At 43.8% G+C, this 21,908-nt stretch overlaps 2 protein-coding genes and 1 pseudogene across 5 annotated transcripts in view; 1 reads left to right on the forward strand and 2 right to left on the reverse strand.

The window, feature by feature from the left end:
• The window catches only part of FAXC (failed axon connections homolog, metaxin like GST domain containing), a 76,619-nt gene that overhangs the window by 16,319 nt on the left and 38,392 nt on the right, over positions 1 to 21,908 (reverse strand). The gene's annotated exons all lie outside the window — the stretch shown is intronic.
• COQ3 (coenzyme Q3, methyltransferase) overlaps positions 1 to 21,908 on the reverse strand; it is a 100,133-nt gene that overhangs the window by 3,853 nt on the left and 74,372 nt on the right. The window lies entirely within an intron of this gene.
• LOC307195394 (small ribosomal subunit protein eS12-like) lies at positions 10,269 to 11,500 on the forward strand (annotated as a pseudogene). Its single transcript has one exon. The product of its transcript is annotated as a small ribosomal subunit protein eS12-like (transcript).

Genomic DNA, 21,908 nt, shown 5'->3' on the forward strand with positions numbered 1-21,908 from the left:
AGGTGAAGAGGACAAGCCCAAGTCTCAAGTCTGCAGCACGCCCAGGCTTCACCAAGTGAGCCCATTTTTCATTAGTGGAGGGTGTTAGCAAAAACAAACACTACGGGCACTTCCGAAGGGCACTGAAGGAGCAGGCTTGGGTGACGAGGCAACTCAAGCCTCATTTTCAGTAGGTAAACCAGCCCCCCAGTTTCTGTAGAGATGGACAGAGGGAGCTGAGGGATATCTGAGCACCTGTAACTCCCTGCCAGCCCCCAGATTTGGTGTGTGGACCATGAACCATTGGTGGGAGCAAATAAAGATTGAAAATATCAGAAACACTGGGAGGTGAGGAACCCAGGGCACATGGGACTCCCTAAGGGCCGAGGGACGAGGAGAGGACAAATAGAGAGGAACATGGATCTTAAAAGTCCCACCAGAGGGAGGGACCGCAAAACAGAGCAAGGCTGTTTGCCTCCTGCCTGCCTCTCAGCCTCTTCCTCGGGGAGGATGCATGAGAGCTGCCAGCAGATAGGTCTCTCCAGGCCCCGGCAGGACAAGTCAAGGTCTACCTCATGCGAATGCTCTACTTAAGTCAAATATGCTGGGAGCTCATCCCACCACCATCCTTCACCCCATCCTTCCTGTCTCAAATAACCTCCACTTGTCTAACCCAACCCTTCCCTTATGACTCAGATCAAGTTCTCCCTCCTCCAGTCCAGGAAGGCTACCTGCACTGTCCACTCCCCTAGCACCTCTCATTGCCCACTCCCCTGCCAAACCCCAGAGGGACAACTGCTTAGAGCAGGGCTGCTCAAAGGATAACCTGATGCCAGCATCAGCATCACACATGCTCAGGTCCCATCTACTGAATCAGAATGACTGGGAGAAAGTATGTGTTTCAACAAGCTTCCAGGTCAGTGTTTCTTAAACTTTAGAGGCATAAAAATTCCCTGGAGAGCCTGCAGTTCTTAGACCACACTCTGAATAGAGCTGTTCCAGATGATTCTTATGCACGCTGAAGTTTGAGAACCACTGGTCCAGACTAGAGTATGTCAGTGGTCTTAAACTCGAGCATGCATCAGCAACACCTAGCGGGCTTTTTAAAACTACTGATTTATCCCCCATGCAACCCCAAGCCAGGAGTTTCTGATTCAGTAGGTATGGAGTGGCACCCAAGAATCTGCCTTGCTAACAAGATCTCAGGTAATGTTGATGCTGCTGAGGGACGACACTTTAAGAACCACTGGTCTAGATCACTCATTAGGTAATCCACACGTCATCTCACAGTCTTATTTATGTGTGTGTCCTATCTCCTCAAGTAGTTTTTAATCTCCTGAGGGCAGGTAACCCTCTGTTTTACTTTTCTGTCCATCTGGTGCCTATCACAGTAGAAATCATCAGTCAAGATGTTGATAGCCTTAAGTATGTTTGATCTGTCTTTTCTTAGATTAGAGAACTACTATAAGGATTGAAAAATGTAATAATGTGAAAGCATTTTGCAAACTAGAAGGTGCTATTCTAACATAAGGAATTATTTTACACTCGTCAACAATAATAGAACAAGTACTACAGCTGTGGGCAGAACAGTCTAACCTCCCATGCGGTGTAGAAATCCCTTCTCCCATTTCCCTACCAGATAGTCCCCAACTGCAGCCCCTCTAGGGACTTCTCCCTCATTTCCTGGGCAAGGCAGGCAATTCTCTGGTTAGATAATTCCTTACACTGAGACAAAATATGTCCCCTTGGTACATCTACCATTGATCCCAGTTCTTTCCTCTGGAATCACACAAAGAATTTACGGCCATATTTATTTTGCACAATACCCTAGGAAAGTAAGTCTCCACTAACATACTTCTAAGTAAAAACCGATGACTTGTGTTCACATATATCACTGTGGGATAGTGGGCAGAATGTTTGTTCCAGAGCACTGGAAGTAGAAATGAACCTCTGAATTATATCCACTATTCCCTTACTAATTCTGCTCCCAGCTTTTACTGGCCACTGTCAGCTCCATTCCTGCCATTTAGCTAAATTTCCAAATGCTATAAGTGGCAGAAGATAAAAGACTGGCTGTGGAGAGAATATCGTTCTAGAGAGAAATTAAAGATTAATAGTCAAAAGATTTTCAAGCACTCATTTTTCTATTAATCTAAGAATTAAGAGTAATTACGAGTTTCACCTACTTAGCGTTCCCTACACTTGAGCACTGATGGGTTTATAAGCAGATAACTCCAGTGAAGTCAATGTTGATATCATTCCTATTTCTAATTGTCCCTCTCAACCTTTAATTAACTGGGACTTTAAGAACACTTGAGAGACAAAGACTTTGAGTGCTTTCCCCAAGGATAGCACAGGTCACAGTAATCTTACCAGCCAACCTTCAAAGAACACATCCTTGAAGCTCTTTTTCCTGCATGTGACTCTCCCAGAGGGCAAAGCTGAAGGAAATCTATGTTCCAGTCTCTCTTACACTCCTGGTCAGACCTCTCTTTGTCAGAAATCATATGGCAGGCCACTTCCTTTAAAGAGCTCTTGCTCATATTCCCAGCATACTCTAAAATCACTGAATATGTGATTCTTTCAACTATGAGGGGGGTGGTGCTATCTTATATATGAGGTTATTAATGGTCCTTATGAGTAAATATCAGAATTAAAACCATTAACTTTGACAACTTTCTGACATTTACTAGTTGCACCAACTGGCTCACACTCTGGAAAAAAATAAAGGTGGGTGGGGGGATACCAGAAGGAGCCCCTAAATTTAATCCCTCCTCAGATTTCATTCTGGAAGGCAACTAGATACTCCTCCAATCTTCTACAAAACTCTCTAGAAGAACATACAAGAAAATTCTTTCCAGAGAGTATGAACTATCTTGACCCCTTCCCCAATGACCACCAATACCAATCATCTCACCTCTTTCTCCCAATCTTCTCTTTGTTGATGTCCCAGCTCTTAAAGTTCCCTATGGATGAGACAAGGATGAACATACACTTGCACTTGGGATTGCACTTGCTCTTCTGTACTTCAGTCCTCCTATTAATGTTTCTGAGCACCTTCTGAACTCCATGCACTCAAAGCATTCATGCACATATACTGTAATTTTAGGAAATTTGGATAAAGGATTTGTACCAGTTGTGGAAAAATTTCACACACAGGAAATCCAGTTTAGGAAAATATTTCTCAGGAGGAGGCAAACGCCTGCTCAGATTCACTTATTACTATAATTTAATCACATTAAACAGCAGCTTCTGGAAGTCTTCAAGAACCAAAGCTAACATCTCTAATGATGACGCAGCATTACTGACTCACTGATGATCGGCCTTCTTATTTATCTCTCTTCTTGAAGTTGCTGAAGTATTGCTGCTTTTGAATCTGACTAGACATTCAACTGAAACAGTGAGATTTGAGGGGTGTAAAAGTTCTATGGGTCTCCCCTGTTTCACTTTCCCAAGTACACCTTCTGAGGGTAAAGAATATAGAGCACCCAACTCAAACTACATCCCAGGAGAGGCTTTCCCCTTAATTTCATTTCTGCCCTGGCTATTCTGTATTTGGGTAATCAGAGGCACCAGCTGTTCTGTCTCTTTATTCAATAAAGACTATCTGGTAGCCCCTAAATATGGTTTAATTAATGAAACAACACATCAGACTGAATTCAATGTCATGCTGAAATTTAAATTCAAATCCTTTTATAAGGAACTTATCCTTCTTTTAAGAACGACGAATAGTAGCAGATTCTAATGGCAGGTTTTGTGTCTGGCCATCAGGACCCTGCAAGCAGACTCCACATTTCTGGAGGATCTGTCATCATTTTATGGACTCCAGGTTTCACCTTACCTGGAATCCAGGATCTGCAACCATTTTCAAAGATCTGAGCAATCACCAAAAACCGGTGCAAACCTTTAACCACCAGAACTGTTTAGCACCTGCCCAGAGTGGTGGACCTTACTCAGATTCACACAATAGGCATAGGTCCCTTTGGATGAAACCAAACTGCTATTGACCTCATCTTTAAAAATGGGAATCTGGGGAATTCCCTGGTGGTCCAGTGGTTAGGACTCAGCGCTTTCACTGCCGGGCCCTGGGTTCGATCCCTGGTCTGAGAATGGCCAAAAAAAAAAAAAAAAAAGGGAATCTAACACCTTCTCAAATGATATACGCATGAGTATGCTGGATATCACATACAATTCTGTGTGACGCTTCTTTCCGAGTATAGGACTGAGTCTTTAGCTCCTACTCTGTGGGAGGCCTTATTACTCCCCTACTGAACATTCTTGTCCATGTATCCTGACCATTAGATGGTTAAGAATGTCCCACATAACTCTCTCCCCATTGCACACTACTTTCTCAAAGATCATTGAATCCAGAGACAGAAAGCTCCTGTGTGCCAAGCTCTACAATCTCGGAATAGATCCAGGTTTCTTCGGAGCCAAGACAAGAACACTGCTAAAATCAGAATGGGTAGTAATAATAGTCTCCTGAGAGACTAAAAGATAAGATTCTACTTCTAAAAGATGTAACACCTTTTATCTATGTAACTTGAGGCAACTGAAATTCGATGCCTGCCGCCCATCATAGCAGGATAAGCACTCTTCCCTCTTGACAACTTGGCTGTACCCTTCACAGCTCAGCAGCTGCTCAAAGAGGCTCCTACTAGGATTAATGGGATGGAGTTATGTAGGTGTGTTTGTTATTGATAGCTGCATAATAAATTTCCTCAAAAATTTAGCAGCTTAAAAGGCCAAATATTTATTACCTCACAGTTTCTGTGAGTCAAGAATCCAGGCAGCTTTAGCTGGGTGCCTCTGGCTCAGGGTCTCTCACAGGCTGCAATGAAGATGTCAGCCAGGGATGCAACTAGAGATTATCATACTAAGTGAAGTAAGTCAGAAAGAGAAAGACAACTACCATATGATATCACTTATATGTGGAATCTAAAATACAGCACCAATGAACTCATCTATGAAACAGAAACAGATTCACACACATAGAGAACAGACTTGTGGTTGCCAAGGGGGAGGGGGGAGGGAGAGGGATAGACTGGGAGTTTGGGGTTAGTAGATGCAAACTATTACATATAGAATGGATAAACAACAAGGTCCTACTACATAGTACAGGGAATTATATTTAATATCCTGGGATAAATTATAATGGAAAAGAATATAAAAAAAGAATTTGTATATGTGTATAACTGAGTCACTTTGCTGTACAGCAGAAATAAACACATTGTAAATAAACTATACTTCAATTTTTTTTTTTTTTTTTGCGGTACGCGGGCCTCTCACTGTTGTGGCCTCTCCTGTTGCAGAGCACAGGCTCCGGACACGCAGGCTCAGCGGCCATGGCTCACGGGCCTAGCTGCTCCGCAGCATATGGGATCTTCCCGGACCAGGGCACGAACCCGTGTCCCCTGCATCGGCAGGCGGACTCTCAACCACTAAGCCACCAGGGAAGCCCACTTCAATTTTTTTTAATTAAAAAAATAAAATAAAATCCCAAATATTAAAAAAAAAAAGATGTCAGCCAGGTTGCAGTTATCTCAAGCCTTGACTAGGGGAGGATGTTTCCAAACTCATTCACATGGTTAACAGGCCTCAGGTCCTTGCTGGCTCCTGGCCAGAGATGAGTTCCTTGCCACGTGGACCTCTCCATAGAGCAGCTCACAACCGTGCTGGTTTGCATCAGAGCAAGTGAAAGATCAAGAACAGGAGAGAGGGGATGCCCAAGATATAAGCTATAATCTTTTTATAACCTAATCTTGGAAGGGACATCGCATTGCTTCTGCCATATTCTATTTCTTAGAAGCAAATCAATAAGTCCAGCCTACACTCAATGGAAGGGGATTACCCAAGAGCATGAATCCCAGGAGGCAGGGATCACTGGGGGCCACCTTGGAGGCTGCTGACCACATGACAAAAATATCAGTGCTACATTCAAAAGTGTTTGGAGGTTAAATGTCATGATATCTGTAACTAATTTTAAAACACATCCACATCAAGAAAAAAAATAGTTGAGGCAAATATGACAAAATGTTAACAACTATTGAATAGAGGTGATGGTTATAAAGCTGTTCATTGGACTACTATTCTACTTTTCTGTGTGTTTGAAAATTTTCATAATGAAAAAACAAAACAAAAAAATACCTGATCTTGTTCACTGACAAGGGGCCAAGGGAAGAGACTGTATCGACTATGCTAAATCTCAAATGATAACATTTGGCAGACACCCTCCAATGTTTAAATGGACAATCCTAAATCATCCTCATCTAACAGGTGAATGAACTCAGCTACCTAGGAGTTTATTTGGTACACGGATGCTCTGACAGTCTCATCAGAATGGTTCTCTTATGATTCTGTCTAGATTGTAAAATCAGTGAAGACAGAAATCATACTAGACGGTGAGCTCTACCTGGGCACTAAGACTATCCCCCGGTACCCACCAGTGCCCGGCGCCCAACAGGTGCTCAGTAAATATATTTTTCAGTGAATGCAGACTATTTTATAATACTTTGTCCTTAAATCTTTTAGAACAAAATTATCCCTCCCAATACTTGATGGCACAGAACTCTAGGATGTACAACTCTGAGGCCCAGCCGGGGCTTATATAGGTGCTTGAGCTAATAGTTTGTGAAGAACTACAGTGGCCCTGCCCCACACTGCTGGAGCTCACTGTTTCATGAAGGCAACATGGCCTTCGAACCAGGCAGCACAAGCCAGGCCCTTAAGTTCTTTTTCTTTTTCATTTTTTAATTAATTTTTTTTCTTTTTTTTTTTGGCTGTGTTGGGTCCTCGTTGCTGCATGCGGGCTTTCTCTAGTTGTGGCGAGCAGGGGCTACTCTTTGTTGTGGTGCATGGGCTCCTCACTGTGGTGGCTTCTCTTGTTGCAGAGCACGGGCTCTAAGCACGCGGGCTTCAGTAGTTGTGGCACGCGGGCTCAGTAGTTGTGCAGGCCCTTAAGTTCTGACGAGAGATCCTCCAAAGGTGGACCGACCACCTGGTGTCTAATGCAAGAAATCTCTTCAATGAACAACATGGAAAAGTTAAACCCCTGGTAGTCACCAAAGACCTAAATGTAAAATAGCTGATTCAGGACTTGCCAAAGCTTGCCCTAAACCCACACACTTCCCCTCCCAAAAAATAACTTACATTGGAAAGTGGATCTATTGATAAGAGGTGCCTGGGCTATGGTTGTTGGGTAAGTTACCAAAATCTCTAGGCTCTCTAAGCTCCACCCCTATAATAAATATACCCAAATAAAAAATACAGGCACTGTTGGGCTTTCTGGGTAGCGCAGTGGTTGAGAGTCCGCCTGCCGATTCAGGGGATGCGGGTTCGTGCCCCGGTTCAGGAAGATCCCACATGCCGCGGAGCGGCTGGGCCCGTGAGCCATGGCCGCTGGGCCTGCATGTCCGGAGCAGTGAGAGGCCCGCATACCGCAAAAAAAAAAAAAAAAAAAAAAAATACAGGCACTGTATTAAAGTAGGACCCCAAACAAATGCCTTTGGAGCTGCAATTCAACGTTAAACCTTGAGCTTTTATTAAGAAAAATTTTTTACAAATGTTTACGTTCAAAAATACTGTCCTTAAGGAAATCCAATCTCCTTTCCGTGGAAGAATCTCTTCCTAGAATTCAGGACCACGAAAAAACTTGTCTCAGTGGAAGAACCTTTTCCTCTCCCTAGAAAATGAAGATGAAACTGCCCCCACACACCTCCCTTTTTATCTTGGTAGCCAAAAACCTCAAAGTTAAATTGTGCCCAATTCCAGGAATAAACTCATTCCAAGAACATAATTTTTTTCTAGTTGGTTTCTGAAATGTTTGTATTAATGTTGAATATATTATAATGCTCTGTCTTATATAGGATTGCCTCAAATTCCTTTAGGAAGTTAGTATTCATTCAGCAAATAGTTACTGAGTGCCTAATATTTACCAGGCCTTCTCTTAGGTGCCAGGGGTGGAGGGAAGCCAGTCAAAATGATAACGTCCACAGGAAAGGTTGAGGGAAGGCTGGAGGTTGGGGGGTAGGGGAGCATAGCAGGAGCCCAGAAGAGTACAATATAGTACTTCCATGATCGAACTGTGCACAAAGTGAAACAGGAGAGAAGAGAACACCCAATGTAGGCAGCCCCATGGGGTTGGAGGAGGTTAGGGAGAACACTAAGAAAGTTTCTAATAGAAACAAGCTTTGAGAATCTGTCAAATTAAGCAAGGCAAAGGAAACAGCCTCTGTTTTGCAGGAAGCTGCAGAACAGCACAGTGTGTTCAGGGACCCAAGGGTAATTTGGTGCATTAGGAATAAAGATGCACATGGGAAGAAGTAGGAAATACGGGCAGAGATGTGAAGAGAATTCAGCTTATGAAGAAAAGGAGTTTGGATTTTAGTCTAAGAGACCTGGGAGCCTAACAGTTCTGATTTACATTTTAGATTGACCACGCTAGTAGAATTCAAAAGCAGACCTGGAGGTTGGGACATCAGCTAAGAATCTGTGGCAAAATCCAGGCAACAAACATTGGGCGCTCCTCCTATGGCTGTGGGGCAGAAAGGAGCTAAGAGGTTAAGGTGTTCGGTGAGGTCCCAGTGAGCTTACTGAGCATCTGGCTCTACAGCCAGACTCCTGGGTCCAAGCCTGACCCCACCATGTCTCGGCCACGCGATCTTGTGAAGGTAGTTAACCACTATGTACCGCAGTTTGCTCATTTACAAACCAGGCATCATAATACTAATGACAATCATAATCATAATAAGATGTTACTAATACTGCCTCATTTAATTCTCACCAAACCATATGAGGATAGGTATTGTTATTATATTACCATGAGGATATACATACACACACACATATAATGTACATATGATATATATTGTATATAGTAGGTATTTTATATTACATAGTATACATATATCATATGTGTAATATATATGTATTATATTGTATGTTATATAATTAATATACACACTGTATATTATTATGAAAGTACATATTACCACATGAGGGTATTATATATTGTACTACTATCTGCCTAAGCACACTGGAAATGCTCACAAATGTCAGCTCTTATCAATATTATTTTGACTATATGCAAGACACAGCTCTGGGTACTGGGATCCTGGGACTAACAGAACAGACAAGGTCACTGCTCTCACGGAGTTTACATCCCATGGAGAGATGATAAACAAATCAATCAATAAATAAGAAAGCATCAGCCAGTGATAAGTGCAATGTAGAGAATTAAAGTAAGGTGATGTGATAGAGGGTGACTGACAGCTGTGTTAGACTGGGTGGTCAGGGAAGGCCTCTCTGTGGAGCTGAAATTTACCCAGAGACATGAATGTCGAGAAGGATCTACCGATGCACAGATCTGGAGACTGGGAATTCCAGGCAAGGGAAACAGCTAAGACAAGTGCCCCAGGGTCAGCATAAGCTTGTGTTTGTGAAGCGGAGAGAAGACAAGGATGGCTGGCACACAGTGGGCAAGGGGTGAGGGTTAAGAAATGAGATTGGAAAGAAGGCAGGGCCCAGGCAGTCTAGGGCTTTGAAAGCCAGGTGGAAGACAACAGAGAAGGAGCAATCTAGAAGGACTTTTGGCACCCAACTTGAATAACTGAATGGAGGACAGTGCCATTCACAGAGAGAGGCCACAGGAGGGGATGCTGGTTCGGTGGGAGGGTGAGGGGTTTTCTGTTTGGGGATGTGCTGAATCTCACGTGGTTGTGGGACGTCTAAGTGAAGATACAGAAAACAGCTGGATTCAGGAGATGAATAGAGGGTGGGGGGCTTGACTTCTGAGACCAATCAACATTTAAGGAACCTAAAAAGGGGAGCAGGGAAAAAGGGTCAGAGAGAGCCAATGAGGAAGATAAAGGCTAAAAAGTGTTCGGCAATGATTTCTGGCTTCTCCTAGACTACTTCCGTTCAAATCCATGATAGCTGGGTGTTCCCAGACAAGTTTCCTCTTTGTGCCTAAGTTTCCCCACGGACAGGATCACTGTGAGTAGTAAATGACTTAATACATGAAAAGTATGCACCTGCATGTGTTAGAAGGTCACACACACACACACCCCCCAGCCAACAATCCGGCGACACCTGAAACAGCAGGAGACTAATGCCTCCTCATCTCATGCCCAGAAATCTGTAGAGTTGAAATGGAGGATGAAGCCTCCGGGGGAAGAGGAAGCCTGAATCCTCTGTACTTCAACACACCCAAGAAATGTCATTTCCATCAGCCTTACAGCAGGGAAGAGACTCCTCAAAGCCTCTCCTTCAGGTAAAAGTTTCCTACTTCTAAAAATCCAAAATTAAAAACTAAAATAAAGAAAAGTTTCTCTTTCCCTCTTGCCACCAAGCTGGCGGGTGTATTCCAGTTTCAGCTCCACCCGTAACCCACAGCCATGGCTGAGGAAGGCATTGATTTGCTGCTGGAAGGCGTAACAGACATTAAGAACACTTTACAGGAGGTACCGAAGACCACCCTCACCGACCGATGGCCTCGCACGTGGAATTCGGGAAGCTGCCAAAGCCTTAGACCAGCGCCAAGCCCATCGTTGTGTGCTCGCGTCCATCTTCGTGTGATGAGCTTGTGTGGGTCAAGCCAGTGGAGGCTGTTTTTGCTGAACACCAAATCAACCTAATTCAAGTGGATGACAACAAGAAACTAGGGGAATGAGGGGGCCTCTGTAAAACTGACAAGAGAGGGAAGCTCCGTAAAGTGGTTGCTGCAGTTGCGTGGTGGCCAAGGACTAAGGCAAAGAGTCTCAGTCAGGCCGAGGATGTCACTGAGAACTACTGCAAATGCAAGAAATGAACGAATAGGGCTTCCCTGGTGGCGCAGTCGTTGAGAGTCTGCCTGCCGATGCAGGGGACGTGGGTTCGTGCCCCGGTCCGGGAGTATCCCACATGCCGCAGAGTGGCTGGGCCCATGAGCCATGACCGCTGAGCCTGCGCGTCCGGAGCCTGTGCTCCGCAACGGGAGAGGCCACAACAGTGAGAGGCCCGCGTACCGCAAAAAAAAAAAAAAAATGAACAAATAAAAAAACTTGGCTCTTGAAAAATAATAATAATTAATAACTAAAAGGCCAAAAGAAAAATAAGTCTTTTAAGAAGGCAGGCAATAAGATCTGGCTTTAATAAGATCTGGCAAAAAGGCAGGGTGTTATTTACCCTTTCAAGAGCGCTCTGCAGACAGGTGGGTTGGGGGCCAGGGGTCAGGATACAGTGGTTCATGATGTAAATGGGAGATAAGTGAAGAGAATGACTACTGATTCATTTCATAAAAAACTTCTGTGTGAAGGGAAGGCAAGAGACAGGACAGAAGTGGAGTGGTATTTTTTTTAACTTTTTTTAAATTGAAGTATAATTGACTTACAATGTTGTGTTAGTTTCAGGTGTACAGCAAAGTGATTCAGTTATATATATTCTTTTTCAGATTCTTTTCCCTTATAGGTTATTACAAAATAATGAGGTATGGAGTGGTATCTTTTTTAGACAGGGAAGACTTATATGGTAAGTAGAAGGAGGCTGTAAAGAAATAAGGGTTGAGGGAGATCAGATCGGTGCTTTGTGACCGCCTGGAAGGGTGGGATAGGGAGGGTGGGAGGGAGGGAGACGCAAGAGGGAAGACATATGGGAACATATGTATATGTATAACTGATTCACTTTGTTATAAAGCAGAAACTAACACACCACTGTAAAGCAATTATACTCCAATAAAGCTGTAAAAAAAATTAAAAATAAAACATATTATTAAAAAAAAAAAGAAAGAAGGGTTGAAAGAGGGAAGAGATAACTTGAGGGGACGGGGTGGAGGGGATGGAACTGAGTGCAGCGAGGAGAGGGAGGCCTCCCAGCTGCCCGGAGCACTGCCGGATGCAGACCACGAGGGCTGAGCTGAGGGATGGAGGACACTGGGGAGATAGCAGCTTCCCTGACGGATCTCAGGCTAGGCTGAGTGGGAGGGAAGTAAATTTGGGAAGGAGCAAATGAAATAATAGGGTGGGGGGAAGGGGAAGAAGGAAGAAGCCTGAGGTCTGGAGGCATCAATGCTGAAGTGTGGGAGTGAGGTGGGCTAAGATATGTTGATTGGTTCACCAAGGACCAAGCAACTGACTTACTGTACTAGGATACATCAAGTCACCATTTAATTATAATTCCTCCCGAGTTAGGCAGTCTAGTCAATGAATTTTGTCAAATTCAGTCAAATCAGCCCAAAAGAACACTGTTGGGACTCAGGGCAGGCCACTCAAAATATGTCACAGTGGCATATTGATTATTTTGAATTAAAGTCACTTAAGAAATGGCCAATGCAAGATGGACACTCTGACCCTCCTCTCTGTCTTCCTGAAAACAGGAGACCAATCTCCCATGTGGAAGGTGCACTCCTTGCCTCTGGAAGTAGAAGGACACCCTTACCACTCAGAGACAGGGAATTCAGGGCTGAGAAGCCTGTATAAACAAACCTCATTATGTCTTTAATTGACTACCCCAAGCCCAAACCCTGCTTAGATTCTTCACTAATTGAGCACCCAAAACCCAAGTTTCTTTGTCCTGTCAATTTCTCGCATATTGTTTCTTTGTCTAAAAAATATAAAAGCTCCCTTCCTTGGCCACTTCTTAGGTACCATTTCTGAGACCTGCATGTTCGCAAATGAAAATTTCTTTTTCTCCTGTTAATCTGTCTTGTGTGTTAGTCCAGCCACAAGAACTAGAGAGGAGTGGAAAGGGAAAGTTCCCCAATCCCACGACACAAATGCGGAGGGTTTCCATATCTGGTGACCCAGGAAAAGCACTGAGCCTTCTCATTCTGTGCTCATCCCTAACACATACATACCTACATAAGATTTAAGAATCTATTGTCTACATGGCACTATCTTGTGAATCTTTTTCCTCTTTTTTTCTTTTATTTTAATCATTCAGGAATTGGAACCCTGAAAATTTAAACACAAAGTCACTTTTCTCAGGGAAGAAACAGCTGGAACACCCCCAGGATAAAGCAAAAAACAGACTGCTTCTGTCAGAATTACATCAACCAATTTGTGTTGCTAAATAAGCCACAAAGATTTCCAAGAACTCAGCACTGATTAGCATTTCATTTTAATCTGCTAAAAGTAACTTCTTTTTGTTTTCGTGAATAATCAACATATTTTTACCAACTGAGATAGCAACAGTGAACCTGGAAAAGAAATGAGCCACAACTGCCTCTTCCCCATAACGATGCAAACACTTTATTTATTTATTTTTGGCTGCACCGCAGGGCATGTGGGATCTTAGCTCCCAGACCAGGGATGGAACCCGTGCCCCCTGCAATGGAAGCGCGGAGCCATAACTACTGGACCGCCAGGGAAGTCCTGCAAACACTTTAGGATGAGCAGGGCTTGACCCCCCTCCCAATCCCTGGTTCTTTAAGATGGCCAGGCCCCCAGGCCTCCATTGCTCCCTCTTTCTGGAAGTCTGGAATGGATGCGATGCCTGAAGAGAAGAGCTGCTGCTCTCTGAGCATCTGATCTAATGGTCCTCTCCATTAGCAACTGCAAGCAATTTAGAGTTACTGAATAATATGTAAGGATCTTTCAGAGTAGATCAGTTCACTTCAGTTAGCATCGGATTCCGATATGAAGTTGTAAAAAGCTTAAGCACTCACGGGGACCCAATCAATACAGGTAAAAATAGAATTTATGGTTTCCAGGCCAAATTATTACTATTCTTGCAGGTGATTTTAACAAACCACCAATGCAAATATACAGAAGTTGTCCTGCAGTAAAAGAAACGCGTTGTCATTAGCTGCACAGCCCGAGACCGGTTCCCTCGTCTCTCTGACCCTCATTTGGCTTTCCCTTCTGTGAAATAACTATCTCTCAGGGGTGCTGTAAGACTACAACATCTTCAGGACGCTGTTAAAAACAGTGTCTAAAATTTATCCACACACACAAAAAACCCCTGCAGTCTGCGTAATAGGTTTGTGACACGGAAAGAAGGAAGGACTGGGCTAAGAACCATGAAGACAGACCCACCCGGGGTCACCCTAACCAAGACAGTTCCCTCATGTGGCCCCTTCCACGGCTCTTTACCCACCTGTCCTCCTTCCAGCACCCACACCCGCCCTATAGTAAATGACAAACATATTTTATATGTTTTATAACTTGGAAAACTGTCTCTGCTCTTCTCTCTAGAGAATGAATATAAAATCACCAAATCATCAGAACTGAAAGGACCCCCAGAGACCATTTCTACTTAAACATCTTATTGCCTGTAAAAAGACTCCTCAGCTATTCTGATAGTGGTTCTCACCCTCAGGGGGTGACTCCAAAAAACGGCAGCTCCGACCACATCGTAAGACAAGCCCTCCCAACTTTAGATGGGTCTACTCTACAGTGCTGTCTTACCCTGAGTTGCAATCTGTTATTTAACCTCATACACACCCCAGTCCCCCTCTGTCCTCCGTTCCTCTGCCCAAACACGCCCATCACCTGCAACAATGCCTAAGTCACTACCCACTTTCAACACTTGAAAAAAGCTAGTTTATGACCCTTATATCTGCACTTTTCCACATTATCCATGCCCAGTATATTCAAATTCCTCATAGGAAAATTTTTTGAGACTAACCACCTTCTTAACTACCCTTCTCTGAATACACCCTAGTTTGGCCACATTCCATTTAAAAGATGGCTCCCAGAACTGACAATTGCATCCTTTGTTCAACAAACACTTGCTGAAAGCCTAACGTGTGCCAGGCGTTTGTTCAGGCCCTAGAGGCAGAAACCAACCCACCAGGCCTGGTGCCCAGTCCAGCTGAGGAGACAGTCAAGCCTACCATGCAGAGAAGGTACAGGAAGTGCTCTGGGGAAGAAAGTACCAGGGGCCTGGGAGCATGGAACAGGTTTGCCTGACACACTCTGGGAGAAAGTTCCAGAAAGGCTTCCTTGAGGAAACAACTTTTTTTTTTTTTTTTTGCAGTACGCGGGCCTCTAACTGCTGTGGCCTCTCCCGTTGCGGAGCACAGGCTCAGTGGCCATGGCTCACGGGCCCAGCAGCTCCGCGGCACGTGGGATCCTCCCAGACCGGGGCACGAACCCACGTCCCCTGCATCAGCAGGCGGACTCTCAACCACTGCGCCACCAGGGAAGCCCCGGAAACAACTTTTAAGCCGAGACATTATGCTTTGTTTAAACAGGCTAGGTTTTTATTAGCACCTCTGGAAGCCCATCAGGCTGGTGACATACTGAGATCGAAGTCAACTAAAATCCTTAAATCTTTTTTCATATGCCTCTCCCCACCCTGTGCAATTCAATTTGGGGACCTAAGTACAGAATTTGACATTTATCCCTATTAGGTTTCTTCTTCTTAAGGTTGACAGCTTTGATTCCCGATTTTTCTGTCCAATTTTTAGCTATCCTTCCACGTGGAGTCATTCAAAAACCATTAAGCTTGTCTTTGAAGTTGTCAACAGGTCTTTGAGAAAAGTCAAGAGTAGTGTCCCTGGAGATTCAGGTGATATCAGTCCATTAATGCGTACTGTGGAGGTTACAGATACTCAACCAAGCATGCACCCACCACCAATTAATCCAGGGGCTTTCAAACTTTTTTCTTTGGTAGGAGAAGTTCTCTATCAAACAAAATGAAAGAGATTCCCAATACATAAACAGATAACAGAGGAGCTGCTCTAGGTGAAGAAAGGGTGGAAAGATCCATCCATCAAGGGCTCGCTCTCCCCACCCCGCAACCAGACCTCTCAAGAAACCTTGGTGACACCATATGCACCCACGAAGCCCCCTGTAAAAACCAGCCATCTTGCACAAGCATATCATGAGAGAGAGAGAGTCTCCAGTGATTTGAAGAAACCAAGGGATCGTCTATCCAGTTAGTAGGACCAGCAAGTCACGAAAACACAGTACAGTTGATCCTTGAACAACACTGAGTTTTAACTGCTGCAGGTCCACTTATAGGCGGATTTTTTTCAATAAATACACTATATACATACGTGACCCGAGGTTGGTTGAATTCAATGACGTGGAACCCGCAGATACAAAGGGCCAACTATGGGACTTGAGCATCTGAGCATTTTGGTATCAGCGGCAGGTCCTGGAACCAATTCCCAGTGGATACCGAGGGATGACTACAGTCCTTTTTGGTATGATTTATTCACAATGAACCAATAATAGTCCTTCAAGAAAACCAGCCATCTATTCAATAATTCATTCTAGTGTTTTATTTAATTATGAGAATCTACTTTCTCCATCCCCCTTCGGAAACAGGGATGATTTCCTATCTCCATCTTCTGACATCTTTCCTGGCCTCCTCATTTCTGAAAGATTACAATCAGAGTTCCAAGATCACATGGGAAATTCTTCACATACAAGGATATTGTTTGAGCCTAGAAACGTGAGCTCTGCTATATTATAAGCTTCCTAAAAGTAAACACCATTTTTATTCGTCTTTGTTTCCCAAGAGTCTAGCATAGCACCTGGTGCATAACTGATACAAAAATAATGTTCAAATAGTTTGCTTGTTAGTCTTTAGTTGTTAAAAAATACTGAAATGCTCTTTTGACCTTCTCACCTAGTTTAGATTTCAATTCAACATTCTATATAGAAGCAAATTATGAGTTGAGTGTTAAGACTTTATCCTTGCTGTCACTTAACTTTGTATCCTTAAAAAAACTTTTAAATGTCCTGAGCTCTCTTACAAACCACAAACCTCAGTCCCCTGACATTACAGGTTTCTGCTCAGCTCTATAGAGCACCCTTGGCAGTAATAATAATTTCTTTGGGTATGCCTGTGACCAAAGAGAACTGATGAAATGCATCACTCTTTCTAGAGAAAAATGCAAATTACTCACAAACGATCCATAAGTGGGCACCTAAGGATATACCAATTTTTATGTGCTCTGCCATGGTTAAACCTTGAGCTGCCCTAAAAGAAGGGAAAGTTGACAATATAAGGGGGGCAGAGGAGGGTGGGGAAAGAGAGAGTTGTGAGTGCCTAGTAACTTAAGTTTCCTGTTACCATCTCAAACAAAAACCGAGCACTCTGGACCAAAAAAAAAAAAAAAAAAAAAAAATCCATACTATTAATAACCATAAGATTTCAATGTTTCAGTATTATAATCTTCTTTATAGATAAAAATCTTTGTAATATTTTTCTTAGGAAAAACCCCAACAGGCTTAATTATTTAGTAAATAGTCGTACCTCGGGGTATCGGTTCCAGGACTCCCGCAGATATCAAAATCCGCGGATGCTCAAGTCCATTGTTCGACGCTCCATATCCGCAGGTTCCGCATCTACAGATTCAGCCAATCTCGGATCCTAAACATAGTACAGGAGCCACGCTTGGTTGAATTGCAGATGCGGAACCCAGGTGGATAAAGACAGCCGGCTGTATTGATAAATATGTACAATTTTATGACTTTCGAAACTGTGAAACTCAACTTCAGAAAGTATTAGTTTTTTGTTTTTTGTTTTTTTTGCGGTACGCGGGCCTCTCACTGTTGTGGCCTCTCCCATTGCGGAGCACAGGCTCCGGACGCGCAGGCTCAGCGGCCATGGCTCACGGGCCCAGCCGCTCCGCTGCATGTGGGATCTTCCCGGACCGGGGCACGAACCCGTGTCCCCTGCATCGGCAGGCGGACTCTCAACCACTGTGCCACCAGGGAAGCCCGAAGTATTCGTTTTTATTCCTACCAACAGAGGTTAGTGCCTCTTCCACACCCCTGCAGCTACTTCACACTATTAAAAAAAAAAAAAAAAAAAAACTTTGCCAGTTTGATCGACAGAGTGGTGCCTGGTTTTTTAACTTGCACTGCTTTGATTACTAAAGAAATTGAACACTTTTCATGTGTTTATTATTTGTATTATTTTTGCAAATTACCTTTTTATGTCTTTTGCCCAATTTTCCCTTTCAGGCACTCACTTTTCTTACTGGCTTGCAGAAGTTCTTCACAAGTTCAGTAATATTGCTTTGTCACATGTCACAAACATTTTCCAACTTACCGTTTCAATTCTAACTTTATTTATGGTGATGTTTGCTTTCTTTTTCTCACGTAATCCACCAATCCAACCTTTCTTTTTATAGTTTTTCCCTTTGGTGACATTAATAGAAAAATATTCCCAAGTTAACATTATATAAATGTTTCCCGTATTTTATCCTGGCATCTTTACAGTTTTATTTTTTACACTGAAGTGCTTAATCCATTTGGAATTTATTCAGGTATATGACAAAGTCTGGATTGTACTTATGTTGTTCCAGATGGTTAGCCAGCTGTCCCAACACCATTTCACTGAATTAATTTATCTTTTCTCCACCGATTCAAAAGGCTGCCATTTTCATATACTTCCTCTCCACTCATGCACCTGTCTCCCAGGATCTCAAACTCGGCATATCCACAACTGAAATTCGTGATCGCCCCCTTCTCTCCAGTGATCCCCAGCTCTGGGAATGGCTACTTTGCTTATTACTCAATTTTCGTGTTGAGAACTTGGTTATTCCTCACCCCTGCCCTCTCCATCACCACCTCCCACCCCCACACACACATTTAAAATCACTAAATTTTATGCCCAACTCTATGGCCATGGTTGTAGTCCAAACGCCACCTTACCTTTCCTGGACTGCACCAGCATCCTCACTGGGCCCCGAACCCAACCTCGGCCCCTCCAGCGGGTTACACATAAATAAGGTCCCGCCTCTTCCCTACTTTCAACCTCCTATGGCTTTCACTGCTCTTCGAACAAAGCCTGCGTTCTTTACGTGACGTGGAAGGCCTGTATGATCTAGCCCCTGCCTACCTCCACCTCATGCCACACCTCTGCTCTCACACAGTTTCCAGATACACTGGCCATCTTTTCATTCCTTGAAGGCTCCCAGCTGCTCTTCCACTCAGAGCCTTCACGGGCGAAGTTCCTTCCACGTTCCATGCTCATCTCCTCCCTGCCGCATCCAATTCCTCTTCCCCACACACGTGCCTGCCTAACCCCCGTTTATCTTCAGAGCCCAGCTTAAATGTCATCCCCTCAAAGTAGTCTTGACCATATCAGTTTCCCCTGCCAAAAATGCCCTCATTGCACCTGGTACTTCTCCAGGGTGGCACTTCTCATGAGTGTTGCTATTATAAATATTACAAGATCTCCCTCAGGTGGCAGTTCTAGTAGCCAGGGCTGTCCCTGGCTCACAGCCCCTCTCAAAGAGCTGAAGGCATGTGTGCCCGTACAGTCAGACTCATACAGTCCTAAGTCAAAGGCATTACCTTTCAGTCTGCATTCTAACTATTACAAGTATACTCTCCCTCCTAAGGTCTCTGGCCATGGCTGAAAAGAACATTCTTTGATAGGAAATTGCAGTTTCCACCTAGAGAGCCCAGCACTATTTCTGGGCGCAAACAATGAATGCTCTTAAAAGCATTCACAAATTTCAATTTTTCACTCAGAAAGTACTCTCAGATCCACAGATCCTGGACTGCCACATTGGCTGCCTGCTGAACGTGTCCTGACGCTCATTCATGCTTTCCTTCATTCATCCAGCAGTTATTTATTGCCCACCAACAGTGCCCGGCTGAGCCTCATAACTGAAACTGTACCTTTATTATGCTCCCCCATATGATTGTCTCCCAGATCAACTCTAGCTGCCAGTTATTCATTTGCTTTTCCCATGACGTAAGTGCTATGTCACCATGCAGGGTCTACAAAAGTCCAGTCAAAAGCAAACAAACGTTAGAGTTCAGTCCTCTGTGCTGCTTCGTCACAATCAGGTAAATGGACAGCTTCTTTAAGACCCCTTTGTAATAGTCTGAACTATCAATACCACCGACACCCCCATCCTGCGGCCTGTTTCCCCAGCCTGAGCCCGAGGGTGAGTTAGAGACAAGAGAAGAAATTCAGATCCAGCCTCAACCCACCCCCAACGCCCACACACAAGGAGCTGCCACCTCAACTTTCCTTAATAACCCTTAGTTCCGGTCGACCTGACAAAAGCTGCTTTCCAAAAGCATCATACTGCGATCTTACGTTGCGACTAGGAGAAGCTTGAGAACCACAAGACATGGAGCATAAAACTGCAGAAAAATGACTTCCCTGGTGGCACAGTGGTTAAGAATCCCTGCCAATGCAGGGGACACGGGTTCAAGCCCTGGTCCCAGAAGATCCTACATACCGTGGAGTAACTAATAAGCCCGTGTGCCGCAACTACTGAGCCTGCACTCTAGAGCCCGCAAGCCACAACTACTGAGCCCGCATGCCACAACTACTGAAGCCTGCGTGCCTAGAGCCCGTGCTCCACAACAAGAGAAGCCACTGCAATGAGAAGCCCATGCACTGCAATGAAGAGTAGCCCCCGCTTGCTGCAACTAGAGAAAGCCCGCGTGCAGCAACGAAGACCCAACACAGCCAAAAGTAAATAGATAAATAATATTTTTTTTTAATGCAGAAAAAGTTTGGCAACAAACTAAGCCACACTCCCCAAAGATAGCAGCTCCCGTGCTGCAGCTACAAGACCCCTAATCTATTTCTTATCGAGCCCGGCTTCCTGCGCTGGAGTCCCAGCTCTCTGAGACCAGCTCTCTTATAATAAAGTTCATATGTGACAAACCCACTGCTAACATCATACTCAACAGTGAAAAAGCTGAAAGCATTTCCCCTAAGATCAGGAACAAGGCAAGGATAACCACTCTTACCACTTTTATTCAACAAAGCATTGGAAGTCCTAGCCACAGCAATCAGAGAAGAAAAAGAAATAAAAGAAATCCAAATTGGAAAGGAAGAAGTAAAACTGTCACTGTCTGCAGATGACATGATATTATACATGGAAAATCCTAAAGATGCCACCAGAAAACTACTAGAGTTCACCAGTGAATTCGGTAAAGTTGCAGGATACAAAGTTAATATACCGCATCACCACTTCTGCTCCATAGCAAGGTTTTTCAATCTGGAGGGATGGAACCCCAAAGGCATTTCTGATTAAAAATGGGCTAGAGATTTTCTATTACTAATCACAAAGCCAGTTTTAATCTTCTATATATTATTTAACTAAAGAACTAAGTGATCAGTTGAATATCTATGCATTTAAAAAATGAAATTATTTACAACCTGAAAAATAAACAAATAAACAAATTTTAAATGATTTTATTTTTCAGTTCAATAGCAAAATACAATCATTCTGAAAAATTATACCACATTGTAACTATACAGGCTGAAAAGGGTGACATGAAGCACATGTGGCAAGTGACTCACTTTGCTGCCTTTGAAAGGAAGCACTACATTGCATCCCTTTCCTCTTTAATAAATAGCCAAGATCACACATTGGTGTTTATTAAAATAACCAATAGATTTGGCTCTTTTTTTTTTTTTTTTTTCAGTACACGGCCTCTCACCGCTGTGGCCTCTCCCTCCACGGAGCACAGGCTCCAGACGCGCAGGTCCAGCGGCCATGGCTCACGGGCCCAGCCGCTACACGGCACGCGGGATCCTCCCGGACCAGGGCACGAAACCACGCCCCCTGCATCAGCAGGCGGACTCTCAACCACTGCGCCCCCAGGGAAGCCCAGATTTGGCTCTTTGACATGTGCCAACCCAATGGCAACAAAGACTCTGAAAAATAAAGACGCCCCAAGCCATTTTCATGACTCAACAAAAGGCTTCAGACCAGGAGGGGAAAGTGCATTTCACTTTATATTAATCAAGTATAGTTGGCTGGAAATCAGCTTGTTTTTCTCACTTTCATTTACAAATTCCACCTTATTACTTGACTCTTTCAATAACAGCTCCTAAAAAAGAGACCTTTTCTCCTCAAGTACTTGTACACTTCAGCCTGGAGTTTTAACACATCTCTGTTGGGAGCCAGCCTCCTCAGGATGGGGGTGACTTCAACTCACAAAGCCCAGGAAATAGACATCAATGATGAGACTCCATAGTTTGTGCTGCTCTCAGCCTCCAAGATCAGCATCATA

Source organism: Stenella coeruleoalba (assembly GCF_951394435.1).
Source record: "Stenella coeruleoalba genome assembly, chromosome: 12".
In the NCBI taxonomy this organism is placed as follows: Eukaryota; Metazoa; Chordata; class Mammalia; order Artiodactyla; family Delphinidae; genus Stenella; species Stenella coeruleoalba.